Source organism: Mus caroli, chromosome 11 (assembly GCF_900094665.2).
Source record: "Mus caroli chromosome 11, CAROLI_EIJ_v1.1, whole genome shotgun sequence".
NCBI classification, from domain to species: domain Eukaryota; kingdom Metazoa; phylum Chordata; class Mammalia; order Rodentia; family Muridae; genus Mus; species Mus caroli.
Genome location: NC_034580.1, coordinates 104,606,667 through 104,614,179, shown reverse-complemented (window position 1 = coordinate 104,614,179; position 7,513 = coordinate 104,606,667). Strand labels below are relative to the sequence as shown.

Here is a 7,513-nt window from a genome sequence, read left to right as displayed (position 1 = left end):
TGTTGTCCTCTATTTTCTTCATGGCTGACTCAGTGGTCAGTGGGAATTTGATGATAGCATAGTGGTCAAGCTTGTTTCTCCTGGGCGCACTCTTCCNAGGATATTTTGGCTGCCTCCAGAGCCGCAGGGTCTTGGGCCGCTGGAAGGTGGGTGACGTTTGGATCTTATTCTTTTTGTGGCTGTGGACGCCTTTCAGTACCGCCTTCTTAGCTTTCAAGGCCTTCGATTTGGCTTCGGCTTTGGGAGGGGCAGGAGCTTCCTTCTTCACTTTCGGCACCATCTTGGCGAAAAGGATGGCCCAGCCTAATTCCCATCGTGTTACTGTTTATTTAGAGACATTTCTGAACTAATTTGTAAAGTCTGTTTTCTTTGTCACATGTAGCAACATGTAATCTACGCTTGGCTAATGGGTGGTTAGGTTATGATGGGTAGAAATGCTTAGGTGTTAGGCAGTTGTCCCAATGCTTGACTTTGTATAGCCATACCTCAGTGTCATCTGAATAAGTCTATATAGACTTTCAAGAGATGATCATATATATACTCTTCCTTCTATATGGTATCTATACTCCATGAGGAGTTCTTATTGCTTGAATCTAGGTAGAACAAAACCATAATTAAAAGAAGGTCAGAAATAATACAGCTTTAATTCACAGGCCAGTTCAAAAGATGATTTTGGTTTATATCACAGGACATGAAGCTTGTGAGCCAATATGGGAGATACTCAGTATCAGGAGGAACCACATCAAAATGGAGGTGTCAGGAGTCCAGCTATTTGTAGCTTCGTTGCCCAAGGACCAGGAACGCAGGTGGAGATGCTGCGATAACCTTGGCAATAATTTCTGATTTCTGAGTGCAACCACAACCTATCTTAAGCAAGATTTATCCTGAACCAGGTTCAAACCCACTCCTAAACTCTAAGCCCACAGCAATGGTTAAGCACGAATATTATGGTTTGAAGTGAGGATGTATTATTTTTGTGATAATTTTGTTATGCATTTGATCAGGGAAACAACAAATGAAAGACTGAAGATTATAGCAGAGGTATATCTTGTTATGTTACTAAATATTCCCATTTCTCTCCCTACCATTTACTTTTGATCTATGTGGCCCTGGATGTCCTCAAACTTATGGCAATCCTCCTGCCTCTGCCTTCCAATTGCTGGGATTACAGTAATATACCATCATATCTGCTTATGCATTACTTTAAAGTAGAAAAGAGTATTAGGTAATTGAAACAAAGTTCTTTCATATTTACGCTTCAGGATGAAGCTAAACTAGGTATGAAATGAACTCACATCTACCCAGGCAGTCCTTCCTCCCAATGTTTTGAGGGGTTACGTGCTTGAAATATGGCTTACTGCATCCTTTAACCAGGTCTCATATGATAGCACAAAAAGTTAAAACCCTGTTCATCTCTAAAAGGATCATCTCTTAAGGATAATTTCTAGGTCATTCATTTGACCAGTTCCTAGCTACACTCACTGACTATTCTTAGGCAATGTTCACTGAGTTCAGTGTCTTAGTGTTTTGTTTAGTTTCCTAATGGAAGAGAAGTTTTGTGAAACACTGAGAAGTGCTATTAAGTTTGAATTTTCACAGAATGAAATTTAATAAAGTGAAACAATATTATGGATTATGCATCTTGGGATCCTAGATGCAAGCTAATCCACAAGAATGGAAACGCTTTGATTTCAGGTTCAGCTCTGAGCTGATAGCTGCAAGAACCTGCTGCACACTCAGCACAGACGAAAGGGTCGGTACACCAGGGACCCCGCAGAACAATCCGCACCTTTACAAACCTCTCAGTGTAGCTTAGGAGAGCTGAATTAATTACCTAAATTTCCTAAAAAATATGTTTTACCTGGTCTATCAAAGCCAAAATATATGCTAGCTTACATAAATATAAGAGGACTTTGAATTATGTTTTACAAAATAAAAAATGTCTTCAGATCCATGACACTTCTGTATTCTAAGTCTCTGAAGCTTGTTTTGTTTGAGGCTAGGAATCCAACCCAGGGCCTCACACATGCTAACCACATGAGCTATGCACTGAGCCCCCTCAGCCCAAAGCTTAAAGCAAACGATATTCAGACAGTTTTCCTTGTTAATAAAAGTAAATAAATCTAGTCACTCAGCATATATGTTTGCATCGCTGTATCATACGAAATCTCTAGAAGAGACATGAGGAAACACTTCACTCATATTTGTTTTTACTTAACATATGGAATTTAACTTTTTGTACTAAGTATACACACACTGACATCATTTACAAATCCCTTATCTGAGTTTAAATTACAAGAAGCTATATTTGGGAATAAGTGGAAAAATTTCTGATGCTTTACAAATTATTTAAAATATACTTATATGTAGAATATATATGTAGAATATATAAATATAAATATATATATACACATATATATTTATACTCACAGTTGAGTAGCAATTGAGAATGAAGGTAATATTAAAAATCAGGAGTGACAAGGGCTAGAGATGTAGTCAGTTAGTAGAATGTGCCTAACATGTACAAATCCTGGGTTCATCCCCAGAACAGCAGAAAACTAGTCACAGTGGTACACACATGCACACTTGGAACACTAGCACTCAAAAGGAAGAATAAGAAGATCAGAAGATCAAGCTCATCTTGAGTTTAGATCAGTCTGGTCTGTCTGAACTGGTCTGAAGGGGAGAGGAGCACCTGGGGAGATGGCCCCATCAGAAGTGTTACTCTCACAAGTATAAGGATCTGAGTTTGATCCTCAGAACCCATGTTGAAAAATATCTAGGTGATATGCACTTATTATCCCAACACATGAAGTCAGACACAGGCAGGTTCAGGGGCTCTGAGGCCAGAATATTTACTGAGCTCCAGGACTGTGAGTGACTCTGTCTGAAAACAAGGCAAACGATTCCTGAAGAAAAGCATGTGGTTATTTTCTAGCCCCTGTATGTATATAAAAAATGTACACACACAAACACACATGCACACACACGCATACACGCACACACACACACTGAAAAATAGTTATTGATGCCTAACATAACTATCCTTTGAGAGGCTCCACCTAGCAGTCAATGGAAACAAATAGTGACCCACAGCCAAACATTAGATGGAGCTCAGGAAGCTTTGTGGAAGAGCTGGGGGAAGGACTGAGGGACACGAAGAGGACAGGGACTCCTCAGAAAGACCAATAGAGTCAACTAATCTGGACCTTTAGGGGTTCTCAGACTCTGAACCGCCAACCAAAGAGCGAGCATGGGCTACACCTAGGCTCCCTGCACATATGTAGCAGAAGAGCAGCTTGGTCTTCATGTGGGTCCCCCAACAAGTTAAGTGGGAGCTGTCCATGAATCTGTTGCTTGCCTGTGAATCCCACTCTCCTAGCTGGGCTGCCTTGTCTGGCCCCAGTGGGAGAGGATGAGTCTAGTCCTACAATGGAGGTAGGATCTGTGTGAGAGGTACTGGGAGGAAGGGGGCTGATATTGGGATGTAAAATAAATACATTTGTTTGAAAAAGAAAAAAGTTATTGAAACTAGAACCTACAGTTATCCTAAACAGGAGCCATTTCTTTGAATTCTGTTAAAGGGGTTGTAGTAAGCACTGTTATGCAAGTGAGGCCCCAGTCCACTTATCAAAAGACAAGTCATGTCTTTTATGAGTCATCCTTAATGATGAGAAGTCAGAAAATTCTCATCTACATCATCACTTCAGTGTGTTTTTAATTATTTCACTATTTCTACCCCTAATACCAAAATCTCCCAGCAGTGGTCTAGAGGTGTGGGGACCCTGGTGATATTAAGGGTTGCCCCTTCCCATGGATGGATTATAAAAGTCAATCAAGTGGAAAGCAGTTGTCAGCAGCATGAAGTAGGGCATGTGAAGGGCTGGTGAATTATGAAAGGAGCAAGAACTGGAGGGACCACAGAAGTCACATCGTTACAGGGAACCTCTTAGGTTGTACTATAATATTGACTGAGGGTTGATGACTTTTGCATTTTTTGTTTGAAAGAACAAGGCTAGCATGTAGAGTATGTCAGAAAAACAGATGACCCTCAACAGAGGAATGGATACAGAAAATGTGGTACATTTACACAATGGAGTACTACTCAGCTATTAAAAAGAATGAATTTATGAAATTCATAGGCAAATGGATGGACCTGGAGGGCATCATCCTGAGTGAGGTAACCCAATCACAAAAGAACTCACACAATATGTACTCACTGATAAGTGGATATTAGACCAGAAACTTAGAATACCCAAGATATAAGATACAATTTGCTAAACACATGAAACTCAAGAAGAACGAAGACCAAAGTGTGGACACTTTGCCCCTTCTTAGAATTGGGAACAAAACACCCATGGAAGGAGTTACAGAGACACAGTTTGGAGCTGAGACAAAAGGATGGACCATCTAGAGACTGCCATATCTGGGGATCCATCCCATAATCAGCCTCCAAATGCTGACACCATTGCATACACTAGCAAGATTTTGCTGAAAGGACCCAGATGGAGCTGTCTCTTGTGAGACTATGCTGGGGCCTAGCAAACATAGAAATGGATGCTCACAGTCAGCTATTGGATGGATCACAGGGCCCTCAGTGGAGGAGCTAGAGAAAGTACCCAAGGAGCTAAAGGGATCTGCAACCCTATAGGTGGAACAACAATATGAACTACCCAGTACCCCCCAGAGCTCATGTCTCTAGCTGCATATGTATCAAAAGATGGCCTAGTCGGCCATCAGTGGAAAGAGAGGCCCATTGGTTGTGCAATCTTTATCTGCCTCAGTACGGGGGAACGCCAGGGCCAAGAAGTGGGACTGGGTTGGTGGGGGAGCAAATGGGGGACCTTTGGGATAGCATTGGAAATGTAAATGAAATAAATACCTAGTTAAAAAATAAAGATTTCACCTCAAAAAAACCCCCATCATTTACAATGGAGAACTCTTACATGCATAGAGCTAACATGGACAATGGCGTGTGGGGAATTTGCTCCTGGAAGACAGCTGATAAATGAAGTCTTTCTGTGCTTCCTTTCCCCTGGCTTACAATGAGCTCTTTGAAATCCATCTAAATAATATCTTGTTGAAAAAATAATCGGAATTAATGAAGACATGATGTTAGAAAATCTGACTCTGATTTGCCCAAACCATAACTGAACTCTCAGAGACGCAGCTTCTCTCCCTGTCTCACACCAAATCCCTTTCCCAAATGGTTTTAGCAGTTATGCATTATTTTCAAAAATTTAGGCAACATATTTTATGTAAAAGTGGATAAATGTTTTACTTTTTTATTCTACATAATGTTACTTTTCTGTGAACTCAAACTGAGGGATCACTCTTTGTGAAGTGTTTTCAGTCTCACTGTAGGGAGAACACTCAAGATCTAGGCAGCTGTCTAGTCAACAACTTTTATCACACACCAGACAGCATTCTAAAGACAGCAATCTACAACCAATGAGAATAAAAAACAATTACAATGGTAAAACCTAAGACTTGAGAAATGTAGACAGACATGGTGAGGGGAGGGAGAAGTGGGGAGAACAGACTTTGCTCCCAGCACCCATGAAGCAGCAACAGGACAATCTGGTCTATACAGGAAGATCCTGTTCCCAAATAAAAATAGTCAAATAACTGAGAAATATTTGGAATAAAAAGGAAGGCTATGATAGCACAAAGTGACAGGGCACAGAGCAACAATATGATACAGAAGATGTGGCTTTGAGTGATGAGGTAGAACTCTAGACAGGGACAAAGCAGAAAGGCTTTAGGTAGGAAACAGCTTGGCCCAGTCATCAATGGCAACAGAACCACTTGCTTGGACTTTGCAAGTGAAGGGAAAGAGGGAGGAGGTAAGTTGGAGAGCTGAGTACATGGAGGATAAAGGTTAAAGAGGAGTTTCAACTTTCTTCTTAAAATAAAGAGAAGCCACATGAAGGTTTGCAGTAGGGGAATAACATGATCACATCTATTTCCAAAAGATGGTTGATGTGCAAATAAACTGTCAAAGGTAGCAAGGGTGAAAAGCAGAAAAACTAGGTAGGAGCCACTTCAACAGTCCAGTCAAGAGCTAATAATGTGTCATATAGAGGGATAATGCTACAAAGGATGGGAAGTGGTGTGGTGTGATATGTGTGTAGAATCACACAGAATTAGCAGGGCTTTCTGATAGGTGGAATGAGGGATTGCAAGAAGCATGCTTCACTCCCAGCACTTGGGAGGTAGAGGTAAGCAGATGTCTATGAGTTCTGTAGAAGCAAAGGTTTTCTTTTTGAGAGATTAAGTGGGTGAGGCCTAGTAAAATTTCACAGCAGAACTTTGGGAAGAATGTTGGATACATAAGTTTGGAGCTCAGGAAAAAGAGGAATAGAGACACAAACTGAACATCAGCAGGACAGCATCAGCCTGTAGAAGGCACTTAAGGCTCTGAGACTGGGCATGCTACCTTAACAAGTGAGGAAAGAAACCTTAAAGGTGTGTGAAGATAAGGCAGGGTCCCTTACTGTGGTAGAGTAGGTGAAGCTGATTAAAGAGTGGAGTTCTTTGGAGAGGATGGTGACCAGGTGGGTCCAGAAGATTGAGGGGTCAGTTGAGATGAAGACTAATCATCCCATTTAGAGAACATCTGTTGGTCAGACCAATGTTTCTGTGCACTGAGATGACTAAGGACCTCATTGCCATTGATGAAGGAAGGAGCTCAAGTGGGAGAAGAAGTGAGAAGGCAGTCTTTCAGAAGACTGCTGTAAAGAGAAACAGAGAGTGCAGTGAAGAAAGGGCAGGGTGGGATGGCAGAGAGCATGTCTGAAAATTGAGTAAACACTGTTTAGCTCTGCAGCTGCTTTGCATATATGTTTCTGAGCTTCTTGCCAGCACACAGTCTCTGTCTAGTCCTGCTACTTTAGGGCTTTCAGAGGACTGTGTCACTTCTAGGTCAATGCACAAAGAACTGGGCATGGTTTCTTCACACTGTCTCTTATCCAGCCACTCAATGACCCATACATAGGTAAGATAATGGAGTTTTTCTGCCTTTCAACACTCTATAATCTGGAAAGCATTAAGTAAGCAAATGATCAATATACAATCAGTTTAATCTAGAAAGTGGCACCTTATTTTCTTAACAATAGAACTTTGTTCAGTTATGCTACTGAAAATTTGGGGATCAATTTATCACCACAATATAATTTAGCAAAACTTAATATTTTATTTTAACTATTATTTACTATAATGTGTATGTGCATGCATGATGTGTGTGGGCTGTGTGCATGCCATGGTATAAATATGGAGGGAGACTGCTTTGCAGAGTTGCTAACTCCCCTTACCTTTACTTGAGTTCTAGGAACCAAATCAAAATGTCAGGCTTGCAAAGAAAGCACCTTTACACTCTGAGCCATCTTGTCAGCCCTAAGTTAGCATGGAGCAATACTTTAATACATAATTCCATAGTTTAATGATTATTGAAAGAAGTATAAGAAAAGCACCGGGGTAGCTAGGGCGCAGGGTCGGCTGACACTCGCCAGCT

At 41.0% G+C, this 7,513-nt stretch overlaps 1 protein-coding gene and 1 pseudogene across 3 annotated transcripts in view; both read right to left on the bottom strand.

Moving 5' to 3' along the window:
- LOC110305920 overlaps positions 1-291 on the bottom strand; it is a 478-nt pseudogene extending 187 nt beyond the window's left edge.
- Cep112 (centrosomal protein 112) overlaps positions 1-7,513 on the bottom strand; it is a 370,253-nt gene that overhangs the window by 139,596 nt on the left and 223,144 nt on the right. The gene's annotated exons all lie outside the window — the stretch shown is intronic.